Below are 20843 nucleotides of genomic sequence, written 5' to 3'. Positions count from 1 at the left end.
ACAGTAAATAGTGTAGATGGGAGCAAAAAATTGCAAAGGGACGTTGATAAATTAAGTGAGTGGACTAAACTGTGGCAGATGGAGTTCAGTATGGGGAAGCGTGAGGTCATCCACTTTGGGCCTAGGAAAGCTAGATCAGAGTATTTTCTAAATGGCGAGAAGCGAGGAACTGTGGCTGATTGGAGAGATTTAGGGGTCCATGTACAGAAATCACTAAAAGCTAGTGGACAGGTACAAAAAATAATTAAAAAGGCTAATGGAATGTTGGCCTTTATCTCAAATGGGGGGGGGGGGTGGAATACAAAGGGGTGGAAGTTATGTTACAGTTACATGAAGCTCTGGTTAGAGTACTGCATTCAGTTCTGGGCACCACACCACAGGCAGGATATATTGGCCTTAGAAGGGTGCAGTACAGATTCACCAGAATGATAAAAGGGTTAAATTATGAGGACAGGTTGTATAGACTAGGCTTGTATTCCCTTAAGTATAGAAGATTATGGGGTGAACTAATTGAAGTATTTAAGATGATTAAAGGAGTAGATAGGGTAGATAGAGAGAAACTACTTCCTCTGAAGGGAGAGTCCAGGACAAGGGGGCATAAACTTAAAATGAGAGTTAGGCCATTCAGGGTTAATGTCAGGAAGCACTTCTTCACACAAAGGGTAGTGGAAATCTGGAACTCTCTGCCCAAAAAGCTGTTGAGGCTAGGAAAATTGAAAATTTCAAAACAGAGATTGATAGATTTGTGTTAGGCAAAGGTATTCAGGGTTAAGGAAACCAAGGCAGGTAGACGGAGTTAAGATACAGATCAGACATGATCGAAATGAAAGTCAGAAGCAGGCTTGAAGGGCTAAATGGCCTTCTCCTGTTCTTATGTTCCTATGAACATCAAGAAGAAACTACATACTACATGTCATGCTCATCAAATGGTGGTGAGACATGATGGCATCAAAGGAGCCATCATGACTTCATCAGTGAGAGTTTTATGATTTTACACTTGTCACTAAATTAGTACAACTATATTTAATATAATTAAAAAATGTTTCCAATAATTGTTTAATCTCAATATTTTTGAGAAAATACTTCTTGCAACTTAAAAAATGTTTATAAAGATCCAAAAAGAACATAATTTGCTTCCCCAAAGATGCAGCTGGCAAATGCAGTGAATAGCTGAGGCTTAGAGACTATGAAACTTCCAAATTTGATTTGCAGTCTGTATTAAATTAGCTCATCTGTGCCAGGGCACAATAATGGGCTTCAGTGCCCTTGGGTTAGGGAAGGGGATGTCATCCATGTTCCAATTGTTGGTTTTTATCCAATGATCCCTAATGAAATGCATCTGTGTAGACGTTGGATGAGGACAGAATTGGGCTCATATTTGAGGTCCCCTGCAGTTTGAATGGCCTACTGACACTTACTGTCAAGACTCACATATGAAGGTTAGCCACTTGGGTCAAATAATAGAGACTGATTGGCGCCTATGGATCTGCAGCAAGGAGACAACTGCTTTATTGAGTTGAAAAAGAAGCAGAAAAAAGCTTTGGCACTGCTGAATATATTGATTACCAACTGAGTCCTGGTTTACTTTGGTGTTTGCAGCACAAACATTCTATTCTTTTCCTCTCCATTTAGTTGTTTTTTTATTTAAAGAGTAGGTGCCAATAATATCAATAATGTACTGACTTGGAAGAGTGACTGAGCCTGATACTGTAAAGCAGCTGAAATAATATACTGTACAAGGTTGAAGTTGAAGTACCCTGATAATTTAATTGGTATCAACTGTTTAAAATATAGTTCAAAAATTAAAAGAAATTCATTAAACAAAGCACGGATCCTTAAGCACAAATAGATTAAGGGTCACCGAGAGCTAGTTTCTCTGATGATATCACTTGTGTAAAAATAAATCTCTTAAATAGTGTGAAGTGGGTTATTACTTATGTATAAATTTTTGGCCCACTCCCTTCCCTCATACAGCATAGCTTGAGTTTATATCCAAATCACATAAATGAATCTGATTTATCCATCTCACAATACAACAATTTCAACAGCAATTCACAAGCGTACAGAGATCGAAGCCCAGATTTTAACTCGGAATGGGAATCGGGCAGGTGCTGTTGGCTTGAGGCCTGGGCCATTTTAACTCCTGGGCCGCATTAATATTTGAAGAACGGCTGCCCTCCCAATTGCCTGCCATGTGCAATTTATGGCACAATTCCTGGAGGGCTACTTAAAGCATGGGATGCATCTCTTAAAGCAAGGGGGGGGATTTTCCCACTGGAAGCGAGATGGAGGCGGGTTTCAGTTTGCGTGGGTTTGAAACCCGCCTCCACTGATAGGTTTCAAAAATTTGCGAATTTCCCATGATTGGCCACTTGATTTCAGAGGTGTGGGATGCCCCTGCTCAATTAGTGTTTTGGGACTGAAACTTGCCTCTGTTGACAGCACTTTTCCAGTCTGATTTTATGGCTTCTTCCTCCCTTGGCTCATTCCACAGCATTTCTGCGTCTCCTGCACCGCCTCCAACATCTTTTGAGAAACCACTTTGTCCAATTCCAAGGCAAGGGCCTACCCAAGGCACTCAGATGAGGTGCTGCAAATGTTGTTTGAGGGGGTGAGAACTAGCATGGAGGTGCTCTTCCACTCATCTCGGAGGAAGAGGCCTGCCAAAGAAACCAAGGCTGTGTGGGTACAGCTGGCAAGGGATATAACCTCCAGATCTGTGTGCAGATTGGGAGACTGTTTCTGTGTATTGATGAAATGCCATCCCTGTTGGAAAGCATTAAAATGATTTGAAGCCAAAATGTTGGCGTTATGCTATCTGTTCTTTCGCCTTAGGCAGCTCCACATTGCGGGCACTGCCACACTTGCATTGTCAGTTTGGTGGCCTGAGTGAAAGGAGGCCAGAGAGTCAAGTCCATTGTCAATGATGTCCTAGGATGGAGCAAAGGACATGTGCCAACTTGGGCAACCTATGCAAATCTGGCCATGATAAGTTCATCCCTTACATCCCAGGCAGCCACGTGCTCGTGTGCTGCCGCTGCCGCTGGTCGATACACTGGCACTCTGACCTCCTCCTCCTCCTCATCCTCATCTGAGGTCCATGCAGAAAGAAAATGAATGGTTCCCATGCTGCTTTTAGATGCCTCCTTTGGGGAAGCGCTCATTGCAAGTAGGGAGAGGGTCTTCCAAAGAGGTTCCACAGTTGATGGAGTCAAGCTGCAGCACCTCCGACTTCGGAAGGCCTTCTAAAAGTGCTCAGAGACCTTTTAAAGCCAAGGTCTGGCACCTGCAAATAATCCTTGCTGCAACAACCGATATCTTGTTAGACCTGCAGCAGTGAGGAGGCCACCCACGAGTCAGCCCGCCAGGTTTACCTGGTTTAGGAGGTGCGTGGATCACGCTGAGAAGCTGGAAAAATCACTAGGGCCTCTCAAAATAGGCTTAGAGAGGCACTTAATGAGCATTTAAGGATCTTTAATAGCGCAATGGCCAGCTGGAGGCGGGAGCGTTTCCCGACCTCCAAAACCAGCACCGACAATATCCCGCAGAGGTGGGTTGGAGGCGGGTTCCGAACCCGACCTCTTTGAATCTGATTTTCCCGCCTTTCCCGCCTCCAAACCTGCCTCCTCCGATGTCAGAAAATCGCCCCCATGGTTCCATACTTTGCTTGCATATTTTCCTGAACTGCCATGGTAGTTGTCAGCAGAGCTGAGTCACAGTGCTGCCTCCCACTTATCCCACTTTTCCTGCTTTTCTGAAGCCTCCCCAAAGGTACTAGTGGAGGAAGTGAGAGCCAGGAGGTAGATACTCTTCCCAAGAACCTGCAGGAGCATCCCCATGGCCACTGTCAGGCAGGCCTGGACAGAGGTGGCTGACAGGTTCAGTGCCAAGAGCATTATCCCCAGGATCTGGGTTCAATGTAGAAAGAGGTTTAATAACCTCACAAGAGCAGCAAGGGTGAGTACAGCTCTTCACCTCTCTCACTAGCACCTCACAACACTCCAATCACCCTCTCCCAGCTATTACCTCCTCTCCATCACATCCTTCAACATACAATCACAACAATAAGTTAAAACACCTCTCTTGCTCAATCCAAACACACTCACCTCTTCCTTTCCTCTCATCTCACTACACACTAACATAATTCTCTTCTCACATACCTCTTGCACAATCACCAACCACTCCTTCTTCATTTACATCTCACACACTACCCTTTACATTCATCACCTCCCCATCCTCAATCCATCTTGCTTCTTCTATACCTCTCAACATATTCACTATAAGCACAGACCCCACACATCTCTACTGATGTTCTCAACACAAACTCAGTAACACTCACTCACTCTTTCTGCAAGACAAGACTGTACAATATGCCAAGGAGAGAATGAAGACCACTGGAGTGTAATGATCAGTAACATGTCATTCTAGAATGGTACACTAGGTGGAGCTGTATGTTTAGAGTGGGCTACCCACAAGGCGGTAGTCAAGATGGATGCCTGTACACTAGTCCACATGGCTGAATAAATGACTAGCTCAAGCTAGCTGTTCATAATGAAAACATCTATTTATTTATGAACATAACATGGTACCAGAAGTGGTAATATCTGCTGAATATTGTGAAACGCGACATGGAGAATTTGAAGCCACTGGAGGGTTTGAAACTCACGGGGAATGTCGACTGCAATTGGCGGATTTTCAAACAACAATTCGAATACATTGCTGCCATCGGGTTCGGTACGATGCCAGATGCAAGGAAAATAGCGTTGCTGCTCACGGTTGCAGGCCCGCAGGCGATAGAGGTATTTAATACGTTTGTATTTGATCAAGAGGAGGACAGAGAAAAAATGGACGATGTGCTAAAGAAGTTTGATACACATTGTTCCCCCAAAAAGAACGAGACCGATGAGAGGTACGTGTTCCGTTCACGGACACAGCAGCAAAATGAGACTTTTGATAGCTTTGTGACTGATCTGAAACTGAAAGCACAGACATGTAATTTCTCTGAACTGAAATCATCCATGAATCATGACCAGATTGTGTTTGGTATTCATGATAAAAAGGTCAGGGAACGTCTGTTGAGAGAAACCGAACTAACATTGGAAAATGCTGTGAAAATATGCCATGCCAGTGAGCTAGCTCAACAGCACACAAAGACTTTCAATGAAATTAATAATAATGTGACTGTAGTGAATGACTGTGCTGCTGTCGATGCTGTGTCCTACAAAGGGAAGAAACATGGGCAGAACAGAAATGCAAAGCAATCGGAGGATGGAACTTTTAATTGGAAACGCTGTGGTTACCAGCACCTGCGTTTGGGAAAATGTGCACAAAATGTAATGGAAAGAATCACTTTGCCAAACAATGCTTTTCAAAAGTAAAAGCAAAGAAAGGGCAACAAGTCAATGTGATAGAGGACACTGATTTAAGTGAGACATTTTTTGTTGGAATGGTGTCATATGACAATATCAAAAAGGATACAGAAAATGTGCAGCCCTCAGGAATGGACAATGCTGAACATAAAGTTAATGCAGTAAAAGAGGGCAAATGGATAATGCCACTGCAGGTAAATGGAGCATTAGTTACATTGAAACTAGACACTGGGGCAAAAGCAAACTTAATCAGTATGAGCGATATTAAAAATATGAAAGAAAAGCCCAAAATACAGAAAAAGTCAGTACTACTGAAGAACTATAATGGACAGAAAATAGATAGCTTAGGTGTATGCAGACTTAAAGTGACAGTCAAAGAAAAGTGCATCATCTCATGTTTTCTGTTGTGGCTGAAGGACTTGATTCACTACTAGGTGACAAAGCTTGTGAGGACTTAGAACTGGTCAAGAGAGTCTACCGTATAAACTGTGCCATAAGCAGACCAGATGACTTGGTGGATTCTGTAGTGAGTAATTTCCAGGATGTGTTCAAAGGATTTGGAGTTCTACCATTCACTTACTAGATCCAGCTAAAGGAGGATGCTCAGCCAGTGGTACATGCTCCACGGAGAGTTCCAGCACCCCTGCGTGACCGGCTCAATAAAGAACTGGACAGAATGACCACACTAGGAGTCATCAGGAAAGTCGAAGAGCCAACAGACTGGGTTAACTCCATGGTATGTGTAAAGAAAAAGAACAATGATCTAAGAATATGCATGGATCCAAAGGACTTAAATGCAAACATAAAACGTGAACACTACCAGATTCCCAAGTGAGAAGAAATCACCAGTGAAATGTCAGGTGCCAGATACTTCACAAAGCTCGATGCCTCACAAGGATTTTGGCAACTAAAACTGGATGAAGAGTGCACCAAATACTGTACCTTCAACACACCATTTGGCAGGTATTGTTTCCTCAGAATACCTTTCGGGATAATATCTGCATCTGAAATCTTCCATAGAGTGATGGAACACATAATTGAAGGTCTGGAAGGAGTTCGGGTCTATGCTGATGACATCATCATCTGGGGCTCCACACTGAAGGAACACAATGAGAGACTGACTAAAGTGCTACAGAGCATACGCCGGAATGGACTGAAGCTCAACAAAGCCAAGTGTCAGTTTGGCATCCAGGAAGTCACTTTCCTAGGAGATAATCTATCTGGTAAAGGAATAGAGCCAGATATGGAAAAAGTAAATGCCATACCCAACATGCCCCAACCCACTGACAAAAAAGGAGTGCTACGCATCATGGGGATGATAAACTTCATTGGAAAGTTCATTCCTAACTTGTCAGCCCAGACAGCCTGCCTGCGACACCTGCTACATAAAACAAATGAGTTTGCATGGACAGAAAGACATGAACAAGAGTGGATGAACCTCAAAACAGTGCTGACAACCACACCTGTACTCACCTTCTTTGACCCAACAAAGAGAATCAAAGTGTCAACGGATGCATCAAAAGATGTCTTGCTACAAGCAGAGGGTGAAGATTGGAAGCCTGTTGCCTATGCCTCCAGGTCTATGACTGACTCTGAGTGTCGATACGCCCAGATTGAAAAGGAATGTCTAGGCTTGGTAGTTGGACTAGAAAAGTTCCATGGCTACATATATGGACTTCCCACCTTCACAGTTGAGACAGACCACAGCCCACTGGCTGCCATCATAAAAAAAAATCTGAATGAGATGTCTCCAAGGATTCAACGACTCATGATGAAGCTGCAAAGATATGGCTTTGAACTGATCTACACACCAGGCAAACACATAGTGTTAGCAGATGCACTATCCCGAGCACCCACAATGAGTCATGCGAGCTCTACTGAGGAAGACATGGATGTTCATGTGAGTATGGTCACTGCTGCGCTGCCCATGTCAGACACAAAATCAAAGCAAATAGCAGAAGAAACAGTAAAAGATACATTGTTACAAACAGTAATAGAGAACATTCATCATGGTTGGCAAAAAGGTTCCTGTCCAAAGTACTATCACATCAGGTCAGAGTTAAGTGTTGCAAGTGGACTATTACTAAAACAGAACAGAATAGTCATTCCACAGGTTCTACATCAAGACATGCTCAAAAGGATTCATGAGGGACACCTCGGAATTGAAAAATGAAAAGGAGAGCAAGAGACACTGTTTATTGGCCTGGCATAAATAAGGACATTGAGAACATGATAGGCATATGTGAGACATGTCAGAAACACCAAAACAAACAAGCAAAGGAACCAATTATAGTAGCTGACTTACCAACAGCACCATGGCAAAAGGTTGGTATGGACCTTTTTCATTTGAATGGTAAAGACTATCTAATAGTGATTGACTACTATTCTAACTATCCTGAGATGGCGCTGCTCTCAAGCACATCAGCAAGCAGTGTCATAATGCATGTTAAATCCATCTTTGCCAGACATGGAATTCCCAGGATTGCCGTTAGCGACAATGGTCCGTGCTTCAACTGTAAGGAGTGGCAACAGTTTGTAGCACATTATGACTTTCAGCACATCACGTCCAGTACTCTGTATGCTCAGTCGAATGGTAAGGCAGAGAAAGGTGTTCAAGTTCTCTAACAGCTACTGAAGAAAGCAACAGAAAGCAAGTCTGATCCTTATCTTGCCCTGCTGAGCTACCGAGCCCCCCTTTAGACTGTGGTTCTTCACCTGCTGAACTTCTAATGGGTTGCAAGTTGCGCACCACGCTACCCTGCTGTGCAAAAGAAAAGCAGAGTAAGGAACTGAGACAGAGACTTCAACTGTTAAAGCTGAAACAGAAATCACACTATGACAAGTCATCCAAAACTCTGAAACCATTGACAAGGGATGATGTTGTCAGGATTGAGGATCCAGATGCATGGAACAGGAAAGCTACAGTTCTTGAGGAAGTAGGACCAAGGTCATACACTGTTAGAACTGAGGAAGGACAGATTCTCAGGAGAAACCGCCATTCCCTCCTGAAAACACAAGAAACTATCCAAGAGCAAATCGATGACAATGCCGCAACTGAATCTTGTCACTCACCACCAGAACAATCTAACACAAACACACATACAGGCTCTCATGAAAACACATCAGACTTACCTGTGCTGAGAAGATCCACACGTGAAGTAAAAAAGCCTGATAGACTTAGTACAAAGAAAACTATAATAAAAGAATGAAAAGCTTAGAGTTCATAAAGTAAAGCTTTGAAAATGTGTTGACTGTTGTGAAGATGTTTATGTCATTATGATTGATTGATATTGATTGATATTGATTTTGTTTAACCTCTAAGGAAGGGGGATGTAATGATCAGTAACATGTCATTCTAGAATGGTACACTAGGTGGAGCTGTATGTTTAGTAGTGGGCTACCCACAAGGCGGTATTCAGGATGGATGCCTGTACACTAGTCCACATGGCTGAATAAATGACTAGCTCAAGCTAGCTGTTCATAATGAAAATGTCTATATATTTATGAACATAACATGGAGGAGTCCCTCGTGCCATTGCCCTCGTGCAGGCAGAACAAGTAGCCCTGGACATCTTTGGCTCAGGAAGAATCATGAGTATCGGGGAAGGGGAGGCTGGCAGTGTACCTAAGCAGGGTGTTTACATTTATATCCTGTCATTCAACTCAGAAAACATGCAGCAAGCTTGATAACTTCAAGCTGCATTCACCAGACTGCCACCTGCTCATGTGCTACTTCTATCTCGCATCCTGACTCTTCTATCCTTTCTCTTTCTTATAGGTCCTTCTCAACACCAAGAAGCTGCTACAGAAGAACAGACCTTGGAGGAGGACAATCTTTCTGAGGATGCACTTTCATGCGCACCACCCCTCCAGGTAGCAGCTCAGACTTTGGCACTTCATGTGGGACAGGTAGTGAACTACAGGGATTTCCATGTGGTATAACGCCCAGCATTAGTGGGCAGCAGCAGGTAATAGTGGCAGGGCAGCCCAGGAGACACCTTGCCAGAGGGTGAAGCCCTCTGCCAGCTCTGCTGAGGAGGACAGAGTAGAGAACTTTGTGGTTCCAGGCATGAGAAGAAAACTACTGACTTCACCCAAACAACTGTTTGAGGTATTGAATGGCGTATTTTTGAAGAGGTAACAGAGAGAGTAGACAATGGTAATGCAGTAGATGTAATTTATCTAGATTTTCAAAAGGCCTTCGATAAGGTACCCCATAATAGACTGATGAACAAGGTCAGAGAATAAGGAGTCAGGGGACAAGTAGCAGAATGGATTGCTGGCTGGACAGAAAGCAGAGAGTAGGAGTAAAGGGTAGCTATTCACAGTGGCAGAAGGTGGGTAGTGGTGTTCCACAAGGATTAGTGCTGGGACCACTGCTGTTCACAATTTACATTAACGATTTAGACTTTGGAATCAAAAACACAATTTCTAAATTTGCGAATGACACCAAATTGGAGGGGATAATCAATACTGTGGAGGATTGCAACAAATTACAGGAGTACGTTAATAAACTTGCAGAATGGGCATATAATTGGCAAATAAAGTTCAACACAGATAAATATGAGATATTACATTTTGGTAGGAAGAATAGGGAGGTCACTTATTACTTGGAGGGTGCGAGTCTAGGTGGGGTATAGGAACAAAGGGATCTCGGAGTGCAAATACATAAATCACTAAAAGTTGCGACACAGGTTAGCAAGGCCATTAAAAAAGCAAACCAAGCACTTGGGTTTATTTCTAGAGGTATAGAATTGAAAAGTAGTGAAGTTATGCTAAACCTGTATTGAACCTTGGTTAGACCACACTTCGAGTACTGCGTACAGTTCTGGTCGCCATATTATAAAAAGGATATAGAGGCACTGAAGAGGGCGCAGAGAAGATTTACAAGGATGATACCAGAAATACGAGGGTATACATATCAGGAAAGGATGAACAGGCTGGGTCTCTTTTCTCTTGAAAAAAGAAGGCCGAGGGGTGACCTAATAGAGGTCTTTAAAATTCTGAAAGGTTTTGATAGAGTGGATACAGAGAGAATGTTTCCACTTGTGGGGAAGAGCAAAACTAGGGGCCATCAATATAAGATAGTCACCAAGAAATCCAATAGAGAATTCAGAAGAAACATCTTTACCCAAAGAGTGGTGAGAATGTGGAAGCCACTACCACAGGGAGTAGTTGAAGCGATTAGTATAGATGCATTTAAGAGGAGGCTAGACAAGCATATAGATTTAGATGAGGAAAGAAGGGAGCAGGCTCGTGTGGAGCATAAGCCCCGGCATGGACTGGTTGGGCCGAATGGCCTGTTTCTGTGCCGTATGTCCTATGTAATCCTATGGATCCTAAGGAGTTTGACCACTATGGCTGAGAGTGTGGAGGAGTCCGCATCCAGCCTCTGTGGTGTTATCTCACATGGCATCACCACTTTACAATCTATCTTGGTCACCATCTTCTTTTTTTTAAAAAGCACTACGGTTGATCACCTGAGTGAGAAATGAATGGAAAACAATAATTATGTTTGGCATTAAGTTAATTACCTTTATCGCATTTGGCACTTTGGTCTTCAATGTAGTTTCATAGCAGTTTCTGAGTCTGCATTGTCAGAATGTCATTGATGTAGAAGTTGTCTGAATGGTTTGAACATTCTTCAATGTAGGATGAAGGGGGTGAGGAAGAATGTAACAAAGGCTGTTATTCAGAGGGGCTCTTTGTAAGTTCTGAATGCAGGTGTGTGAGAAGCTGGGTGGAATTTGTGAACTATGAACTATGAGCTGATCCCTGGCATCTTGGGATACCTTGCTGCAGCTGTACAGGGCACTGGTGAGACCACACCTCGAGTACTGTGTACAGTTTTGGTCGCCTCATCTGAGGAAGGATGTTCTTGCCATGGAGGGGGTGCAGCGGCGATTCACCAGGCTGATACCAGGAATGGCGGGAATGACCTATGAGGAGAGACTATGTAGTTTAGGGATGTACACACTGGAGTTTAGAAGATTGAGAGGGGACCTCATAGAAGTGTATAAAATTCTGACAGGTCTAGACAGACTGGATGCAGAAGGAATGTTTCCCTTGGCGGGTGAGAACAGAACTAGAGGACATAATTTAAGGATAAGGGCTAAACCATTTAGGACAGAGATGAGGGGGAATTTCTTCACTCAGAGAGTGGTGAACCTGTGGAACTCATTGCCACAGAGGGCAGTGTACGCCAGCTCATTAAATATATTTAAGAGGGAATTAGATATATTTCTACGGGCAAAAGGGGTTAAGGGTTACGGAGAGAAGGCGGGGACGGGATACTGAATTAAAGGATCAGCCATGATCTCATCGAATGGCGGAGCAGGCACGAAGGGCCGAATGGCCTACTCCTGCTCCTATCTTCTATGTATCTATGTATCTGCAAGATCTTGAGGTGGTCCTCCTTCCTCTGCTCCTTCCTTTTCTTCCCCCAGGTCTTCCTCATCTGATGATGATTCTGGCCACTACTCTGCCTCCTTCAAATGCAGGCCTCTCTGCAGTGCAATGTTGTGCAATATGCAACAGAATGCGTGGCACTCTATCTGGAGCATATTGCAGCAAACCCCTTGAGCAGTCCAGACACCTAAACCTCTGCTTGAACATTCCTATTGTGTACTCTAACATGATCCTGCTGCTCGGTTGTGGCGGGGTTGCACAGAGGTGTCATCAGCCAGTTTTGCAAGGGGTATCTCAACACAATGGAGAGTATCCTCAGTGTGGAGACGGGACTTTGTCTCCACAAGGACTGTGCTGTGGTCACTGCTACCAATACTGTCATGGACAGATGCATCTGTGACAGGTAGATTGGTGAGGATGAGGTGAAGTAGGTTTTTCCCTCGTGCTGGTTCTCTCACCACCTGCCGCAGGCCCAGTCTGCCAGCTATGTCCTTCAGGACTCGGCCAGCTCGGTCAGTATTGTATTTCCGAGCCACTCTTGGTGATGGACATTGAAGTCCCTCACCCAGAGTACATTCTTTGCCCTTGCTACCCTCAGTGCTTCTTCCAAGTGGTGTTCAACATGGAGGAGTTTTGATTCGTCAGCTGAGAGAATGTGGTAGGTGTTGTGTATGTACCTTTAAGAGAGAACTGCTTTTATACTGTAGTACCGGCAGTGACCACACCTGTATATAAAGCCGTAGCAGGCTTCTGTACTTCCAGTTCCAGCATACCCTCTGTTCAGTAAACACCTGTTATTACCGTTCTCCTGCAGTCCGTGTGTTATTGATACGCGGACACTACAGTGGCGACGAGCAGGTTCGAACTCACCTGCAGTACGGCATCACCTCACGGGGATCCATCCCTGAAAAGAAGCTTCTTGGAGGTCGAAGCCAGAGCAACGGGCGTCGACCGTGGGCAACCGCCCAGTGATCCATCAGAGTTCAGTGAATCGCAGGGGAAGCTGTGGAGAGCTGGGCTTGGCTCCCCAGTCAAGGTGTTCCAGCAAATCGTGCTGGTAGCAGGTAGTGCGCTGACCCTTCCGGACTGCGGCTGGCTTGAGCTCGATTGAGCGGCTCTGCAAGGGGGCAGTGCAGCGTCGTCGGGAAGGAAAAGAGAGAGAGAGGGTGGAGCGTACAGGCCGCGGTCGGTGCTCAAGAGCCGGGCAGCGTTAGAGAAAATAAAAGAGGGGAAGGAAAAGAGACGTGCAGTGGACAGCGTCGAAGAAGAATAAAATGAAGGAATTTAACTAACAAAAGAGAGACGCGCCGAAGCCGCGAGGCGCCGCCATTACTATTTAGAACGCTAGGAGCAGCATTGGCAACAAGGGGAAGAAGGAAAAGCGCGGGAGGCGCCATTTTAATCCATTGGGGAAGAAGGAAAAGCGCGGGAGGCGCCATTTTAAACCACCCAAGATGCCGAAGAGTGGCAGTATCACTGCTTTCGACAACAAAATAGAAGACTGGACCACGTATGTGGAAAGAATTGAAGTGTACTGCAAGGCAAATGGGGTGGCCGATGAAAAGAAGGCATCGGTATTATTAAATTTGATGGGCGCGAGAGCGTACGGCCTATTGCGGAATTTAATTACCCCAGCTAAACCAATGGAGAAAAGCTTTGAAGAGATTGTCAGTATTTTACAGGAACATCTAAACCCTATGCCGCTGCTGATAGCAGAAAGATTCAAGTTCCATAAAAGAAACCAGCACAAAGATGAGAGCAATGCTGACTATCTTACGGAACTACGCAAGTTATCGAAGCACTGCCAGTTCGGAGCAGGACTGGCAGATACCTTAAGGGATAAGTTTGTCTGCGGGCTCCAGAGTGAAGGAACCCAGAAATGACTACTTTCGGAAAAGATCCTTACGCTAGAAAAGGCTTTCAGCGTGGCAGTATCCTACGAAGCAGCATCATGGGGAGCTGTGGAAATACAACAGAAACCGCAAGAATATAGCACCAACGAAATGGCATATGGAGCAGAAAAGTGCTATCACTGCGGCAGAACAACCCATGACCAGAAGGACTGCTGGTTTGAAGACAAAGTATGCAGGCAATGTGGAAAAGTGGGACACATAGCACGAGTCTGCAGGTCGGGAAAGAAAACCAACACTAAAAGAACGACTAAGGAAAAGTACAAGAAAGTAAAAAAATGACAGACAGTAGTTCAGAAGATCAGGAGAGTGATAATGACTCCGGGAGCAGGAGACTAAGTTGTCTAAAGTTACACAACGTGATCGCAAAGGAGGATCACCGAACCATTTGGGTCACCCTCATGATAGCAGGGTCCCAAGTAAAGATGGAATTGGACACAGGATCAGCCCTAACAGTCATGAATCGACGAGACTATGAGCGGCTATTCTCACACATGCCCTTGAAGGACACGTCCATTGTATTGAAGGCATATACGGGACAAAAAGTCTACCCCAGAGGAAAAATAAGGGTGCCCATTAAATACAACGGCAAGGAAACACAGAAACTGTATCTCTATATACTACAAGATGGAGGACCACCATTATTGGGACGTGAATGGATCCGAAAAATACAATTGGATTGGCATTCCATTCAGGCGCTAACTGTGGCTGACAAAAAGGATGACGACGTCACACCTGGACGACTGTCAAAAATTCTAACTGACGTGAAAGAGGTGTTCCAGCAAGGACTTGGGACTCTAAAAGGAGTAACGGCAATGATAAAAATTGAAGATAACGCAAACCCCAAATTTTTTAAGGCCAGACCGGTACCGTACGCGATCCGCCCGGCCGTCGAAGCAGAGCTGGAGAGTCTGGAGCATTCGGGTGTGCTGTCCAAGGTGGACTGGAGCGAGTGGGCCACACCCATCGTTCCAGTAATGAAGAAATCATTGAGCAGCACGCCTGGGGTGTCGAAGAAGGTTCGCATCTGTGGGGACTTTAAGGTAACTGTGAACCCAGTCCTGCACACAGTACAATATCCACTTCCGTGGATAGAAGATATTTTCGCCTCACTATCTGGAGGGAAACGCATTACGAAGATTGATCTGGCCCAAGCGTATCTACAAATGGAGGTAGAAGAAGCATCTAGAAAATACCTCACGATAAACACTCACAAAGGTCTTTACCAGTACAACCGACTGGTATTCGGGGTAGCATCAGCTCCGGCTATTTGGCAGAGGGTGATGGAACAAGTCCTGCAAGGGATCCCGGGGACCCAGTGTTATTTGGACGACATCCTGGTTACGGGTGAAAATGACAGTGAACACCTTGCCAACCTGGAGTAGATGCTCACTAGATTACAAGAATATGGGCTACGAGCCAACCGCCCCAAATGCGAGTTTTTCAGGAAACAAATCTCGTATTGTGGCCACATGATTGATGAAGAGGGGTTACATAAGTCCCCAGACAAGATTGAGGCAGCAGTCAAGGCTCCAGCACCAGAAAATGTGTCGCAACTGAGGTCGTTCCTCGGGTTGGTGAACTACTACCATAAGTTCTTGCCAAATTTATCTACAATTCTGCACCCACTGAATGCCCTGCTGCAAACTGGAGTAGCATGGAAATGGAGTGATGAGTGTAAGCGTGCCTTTCAGAAATGTAAATGCCTAATCACTTCAAAAGAAGTATTGGCCCACTACAATCCAACACTACCGATTCGGTTGGCATGTGATGCGTCTCCCTACGGCATTGGGGCGGTGCTGTCACACAAATTCCTTGACGGTTCAGAGAGGCCAATAGCCTTTGCGTCGTGCTCGTTAACCTCAGCTGAGTGTAACTACACCCAGATTGACAGGGAGGCCCTCAGCCTGGTGTGGGGGGTGAAGAAGTTCAATCACTATCTGCACGGGCAGAAATTCACCCTACTGACTGATCACCAGCCTCTTGTCTCCATTTTTAACCCAAAGAAGGGCGTTCTGGTGATGACGGCGCAACGGCTGCAAAGTTGGTCCCTTTTTCTAGGGGCACATCAATACGACATAGAGTACAAGGGTACGAAACAGCATGGAAACGCTGATGAGCTGTCGCGCCTGCCGTTGCCTACGGTGGAGGTAGCACCTTCAGTGGACCCTGTTGAGATATTCCATTCGACCATAGTCGAATGTCTACCTGTTACAAACTCAAGTATAGAGAAGGGAACCCGAAATGACCCGACACTCTCTCGGGTCTATGATTTGACGGTGAAGGGATGGCCAGCACATGGCGACTCACTGTTGCCAGCATTCTCGCCAAGGAGAGAACAGCTGTCAGTATACCGGGGGACCTTGATGTGTGGACCCCGAGTGGTAATTCCACCCAAGTTGAGAGATAGAGTGCTCAATGAGCTTCATGAGGGTCATCTGGGAGGGGTAAAAATGAAGAGCCTAGCCAGGGCGTTTGTGTGGTGGCCAGGAATCGATAAAGAAATTGAGGATATGACCAAGAGATGCACAGGATGCCAGAAAGTCCAAAACGCTCCACCACAGGCCCCGCTACACCCATGGGAGTGGCCCTCATCTCCATGGCAACGGGTACACATTGATTTTACTGGTCCATTTATGGACTCAATGTTTTTAATCGCCGTGGATGCACATTCGAAATGGCCAGAGGTCATCAAAATGTCCTCCACCATCATCTTCGCCAGGAATGGTGGCTTGCCAGAACAGATTTGCTCCGACAATGGACCACAGTTTGTGTCCGAGGATTTCCGGAGGTTTTTGAGGAATAATGGGGTAAAACATTACACATCTGCCCCCTATCATCCAGCCACAAATGGATTGGCTGAGAGGTTTGTTCAGACCTTTAAAAAAGCTACAAAGGCGATGTATAACGACAACATACCAATACAACACAAGGTGGATAATTTCTTGTTTGCTTACACATGCAGTCACCAGCCAAGCTCCAGCCATAATGTTCTTTAACCGAAGGTTAAGATGTCGCCTGGATTTGCTCAAACCAAATATAAGACGAGATGTTGAGGATAAGCAATTCCAGCACATCAATGAGAAGCCAACCAGGAGCTTCAAGATAGGGCAACCAGTCTTGGCCCGCGACTACCGAACAGAAAAATGGCAGCCAGGAACAATATGCACACAGCAGGGACCACTAATGTACACAGTGGACGTTGGAGAGAGCATCGTGAGACACCATGCTGACCAGATTCTAGAGTCACAGGAACAAGTCACAACCATACCACGAGCATGCGCACCTGGTGATGAACCCGAAGTACAGCTTGCGTCTACCTCAGAATCAGTGGTATTGGAAGCTGACGAACCAACCAATGACAATGAGCCAGAATCGACTCCGCCGCAAGAACAGGATACTCGAGAAAGGCGCTATCCAGACAGGATCAGGAAGCCTCCTCAAAGACTGAATTTATAAATGATTACTTCAGTTGATGTATATAGTACAGAGAACATTGTAATTGTAATTAGTTATTATTTAATTGTTAAATGAATGTTATGTACTGTTTGTCTAAAAGGGGAGGAATTGTTGTGTATGTACCTTTAAGAGAGAACGGCTTTTACACTGTAGTACCGGCAGTGACCACACCTGTATATAAAGCCGTAGCAGGCTTCTGTACTTTCAGTTCCAGCATACCCTCTGTTCAGTAAACATCTGTTATTACCGTTCTTCTGCAGTCCGTGTGTTATTGATACGCAGACACTACAGTAGGTGGTAATCAGAAGGAGGTTTCCTTGCCCATGTTTGACCTGATGCCATGAGACTTCATGGGGTCTGGAGTTAATGTTGAGGACTCCCAGGGCCACTCCCTCCTGACTGTATACCACTGTGCTGACACCTCTGGTGGGTCTGTCCTGAAGTTGGGACAAGACATACCCAGGGATGCTAATGGAGGAGTCTGGGACGTGTATTGATACAGTGGTATCCTATTCTGTTTACAAATTTTGCTGGCTTGTGCTTTGTTGCCTTGATAGCCACGTGTGCACAATTGATTACTCCCTGCATACAAGGGAAGCCAGGCACTGCTACAAAGCCACAAACTGTCTCTTGTCAGCTGCTTGAGAGCCACTTGGCTCTGACAAAGAGGGCGCCATTTGTAATGTATGTACCTTTAAGGGGGGGAACTACTTTCTACAGCTCATGTATACTGGAGTACCGGCAGTGACCACACCTGTATATAACGCTGAGTAATAATCTGTTGTTTCAGTTGCAGTTTGAACCACGTTGAGTAAACACCTGTTGTACCGTTCTCTGCAGTCCTTTTCTTATTATTATACGGACGTAACAGTGGCGATGAGCAAGTTCGAACCTACCTGCAACTCTGCATCACCTCCCAGGGATTCACTCCTGGAGAACAGTGGAAGAAGGTCGAGTCCAGAAGCACGGGCGTCGACCACGGGCAACCGCCCTGTCATCCAGTGGAGATTTGAGCATCGCAGGGGAGGCTGTTGAGAGCCAGGCTTGGCTTTCCAGTCACGGTGGTCCAGCGAAACGGGCTGGCAACAGGTACTGCGCAGACTCTTCCCGGACAGCGACGGGCGAGAGCCCGACCGAGTGGCACAGAAAAAGGCTGAGCAGCATCGACGGGGGAGAGAGAGAGGGCAGAGCACACAGGGCGCAGCCGGTGTTCAGGACTGAGCGGCGTCAACGGGGGAGAGAGGCGAGAGAGAGCAGAGCGCAGCCAGTGTTCAAGGGCCGAGCAGCGTCAACGGGGGAGAGAGGCGCGCAGGAAAACACGAGGCGCTGCCATTGCCACAAGGACCGCAGAGAGCGGCGTTGGCAGCAGCGCAGGAGCAGCGCACGAAACCCACAATGCATCGCCATTTGCCACGAGGACCGCCGAGAGCGGCATTGGCAGCAGCGCGGGAGATGCCATTTTAAGCCGCAGCGGGGAAGAAAGGAAAGCGCGGGAGACGCCATTTTAAGCCAGTCTAACCACACCCAAAAATGCCGAAGTGTGGCAGTATCACAGCGTTCGACAATGAAGTTGAAGATTGGACAACATATGTCGAACGCATAGAAGTATAATGCAAGGCGAATGAAGTGCCAGATGACAAGAAAGCGCTGGTATTGTTGAATTCAATGGGGGCAAAAACGTATGGCTTACTACGAAACCTAGTAACCTCAGAGAAGCCAGTAGAAAAGGATTTTGAAAACATAGTGTCAATCCTACAGGACCACTTAAACCCCACACCGCTGCTGATAGCAGAAAGATTTAAGTTTCACAAAAGGAACCAGCATAAAGATGAAAGTAATGCTGAGTATTTAACGGAACTGCGCAAGCTATCGAAACACTGCCAGTTTGGAACGGGACTAGCAGATACCTTAAGGGACAAGTTTGTGTGTGGGCTTCAAAATGAAGGAACCCAGAAACGGCTTCTATCTGAAAAGGACCTTATGCTGGAAAAGGCTTTCAGCATTGCGGTCTCATATGAAGCAGCAGCACGGGGCGCTGCAGAGATACAACAGAGACCGCAAGAATATGGCACAAACGAAATGTCATATGGAACAGAGAAGTGCTATCGCTGCGGCAGAACAACACACGACCAGAATGATTGCTGGTTCAAAGACAAAGGGTGCAGACAGTGTGGAAAAGTAGGGCACATAGCACGAGTCTGCAGGTCAGGAAAGAAAACCAGCAATAAGAAACCGACCAAAGGGAAGTACAAGAAGGTACATAAGATAACGGAGAATAGTTCAGACGAACAAAAGAGTGATAACGACTCCGAAAGCAGGGAACTGAGTTGTCTGAAACTACATAATGTGATCACAACGGAGGATCACCGAACCATTTGCGTCACTCTCAAGATAGCAGGAGTCCAGGTAAAGATGGAATTGGACACAGGATCAGCCCTAACAGTCATAAACCGACGGGACTACGAGCAGCTATTCTCACACATACCCTTGAGAGACACAAAAATTATTTTGAAGACATACACGGGGCAAAAAGTCTACCCCAAAGGAAAAATAAGGGTGACCGTTATATATAACGGTAAGGAAACACCAAAACTAGACCTGTATGTATTGCAAGATGGAGGACCACCATTACTGGGACGTGAATGGATCTGAAAAATACAACTGGATTGGCATTCCATACAGGCACTGACTGTGGCTGACAAAAAAGATGACGACGTCACACCTGGGCGACTGTCAAAGATCCTAACTGACGTGAAAGAAGTGTTCCAGCAAGGACTCGGAACACTAAAAGGCATGACAGCGATGATTAAAATTGAAGAAAACGCAAGCCCAAATTTTTTTAAGGCCAGACCGGTACCTTATGCGATCCGCCCAGCCGTCGAAGCAGAGCTGGAGAGTCTGGAACGTTCAGGTGTACTGTCCAAGGTAGACTGGATCGAGTGGGCTAAAACCATCATCCTTGTGATGAAAAGGTCGTTGAGCAGCACGCCTGGGGAACCAAGGAAGGTTCGCATCTGTGGGGACTTTAAGGTAACAGTGAACCCGGTCCTTCACACCGTACAATATCCACTTCCACGGATTGAAGATATTTTCGCCTCGCTATCTGGTGGGAAACGCTTCACTAAGATTGATCTGGCCCAGGCGTATCTGCAAATGGAGGTAGAAGAAGCATAAAAAAAAACCTCACAATCAACACCCATAAAGATCTCTACCAATACAACCGGCTGCTATTCGGGGTAGCATCAGCTCCGGCTATTTGGCAGAGGGCAATGGAACAAGTCCTGCAAGGGATCCCAGGGACCCAGTGTTATTTGGACGACATCCTGGTCACGGGGGAAAATGACAGTGATCACCTTGCCAACCTGGAGCAGGTGCTCACTAGATTGCAGGAATATGGGCTCCGAGCTAACCGCCCCAAATGCGAGTTTTTTTAGAAAACAGATCTCGTATTGTGGCCACGTTATCGATAAAGAGGGGTTACATAATAATAATAATAATAATAATAATCAACTTTATTGTCATTGTTCGTGCACAAGTGCAGTACAAAGAAATGTAGGCTTGCGGCTCCCGAGAGTGTACATTTAGATTAAGACATTTAAACATTCAACATTCATTTGGCTTGTAATACATTAACATAAACATAACCATAATAAAGTGCATTGGCAGATGTGCAGGCTTTAGAGTTTATTTGTGGAGT

Source organism: Somniosus microcephalus, chromosome 1, assembly GCF_052327205.1.
Source record: "Somniosus microcephalus isolate GS21.2 chromosome 1, FLI_Smic_1.0, whole genome shotgun sequence".
In the NCBI taxonomy this organism is placed as follows: Eukaryota; Metazoa; Chordata; class Chondrichthyes; order Squaliformes; family Somniosidae; genus Somniosus; species Somniosus microcephalus.
The sequence above is the reverse complement of the archived record's forward strand: the minus strand, read 5'-3'. Positions refer to the sequence as shown.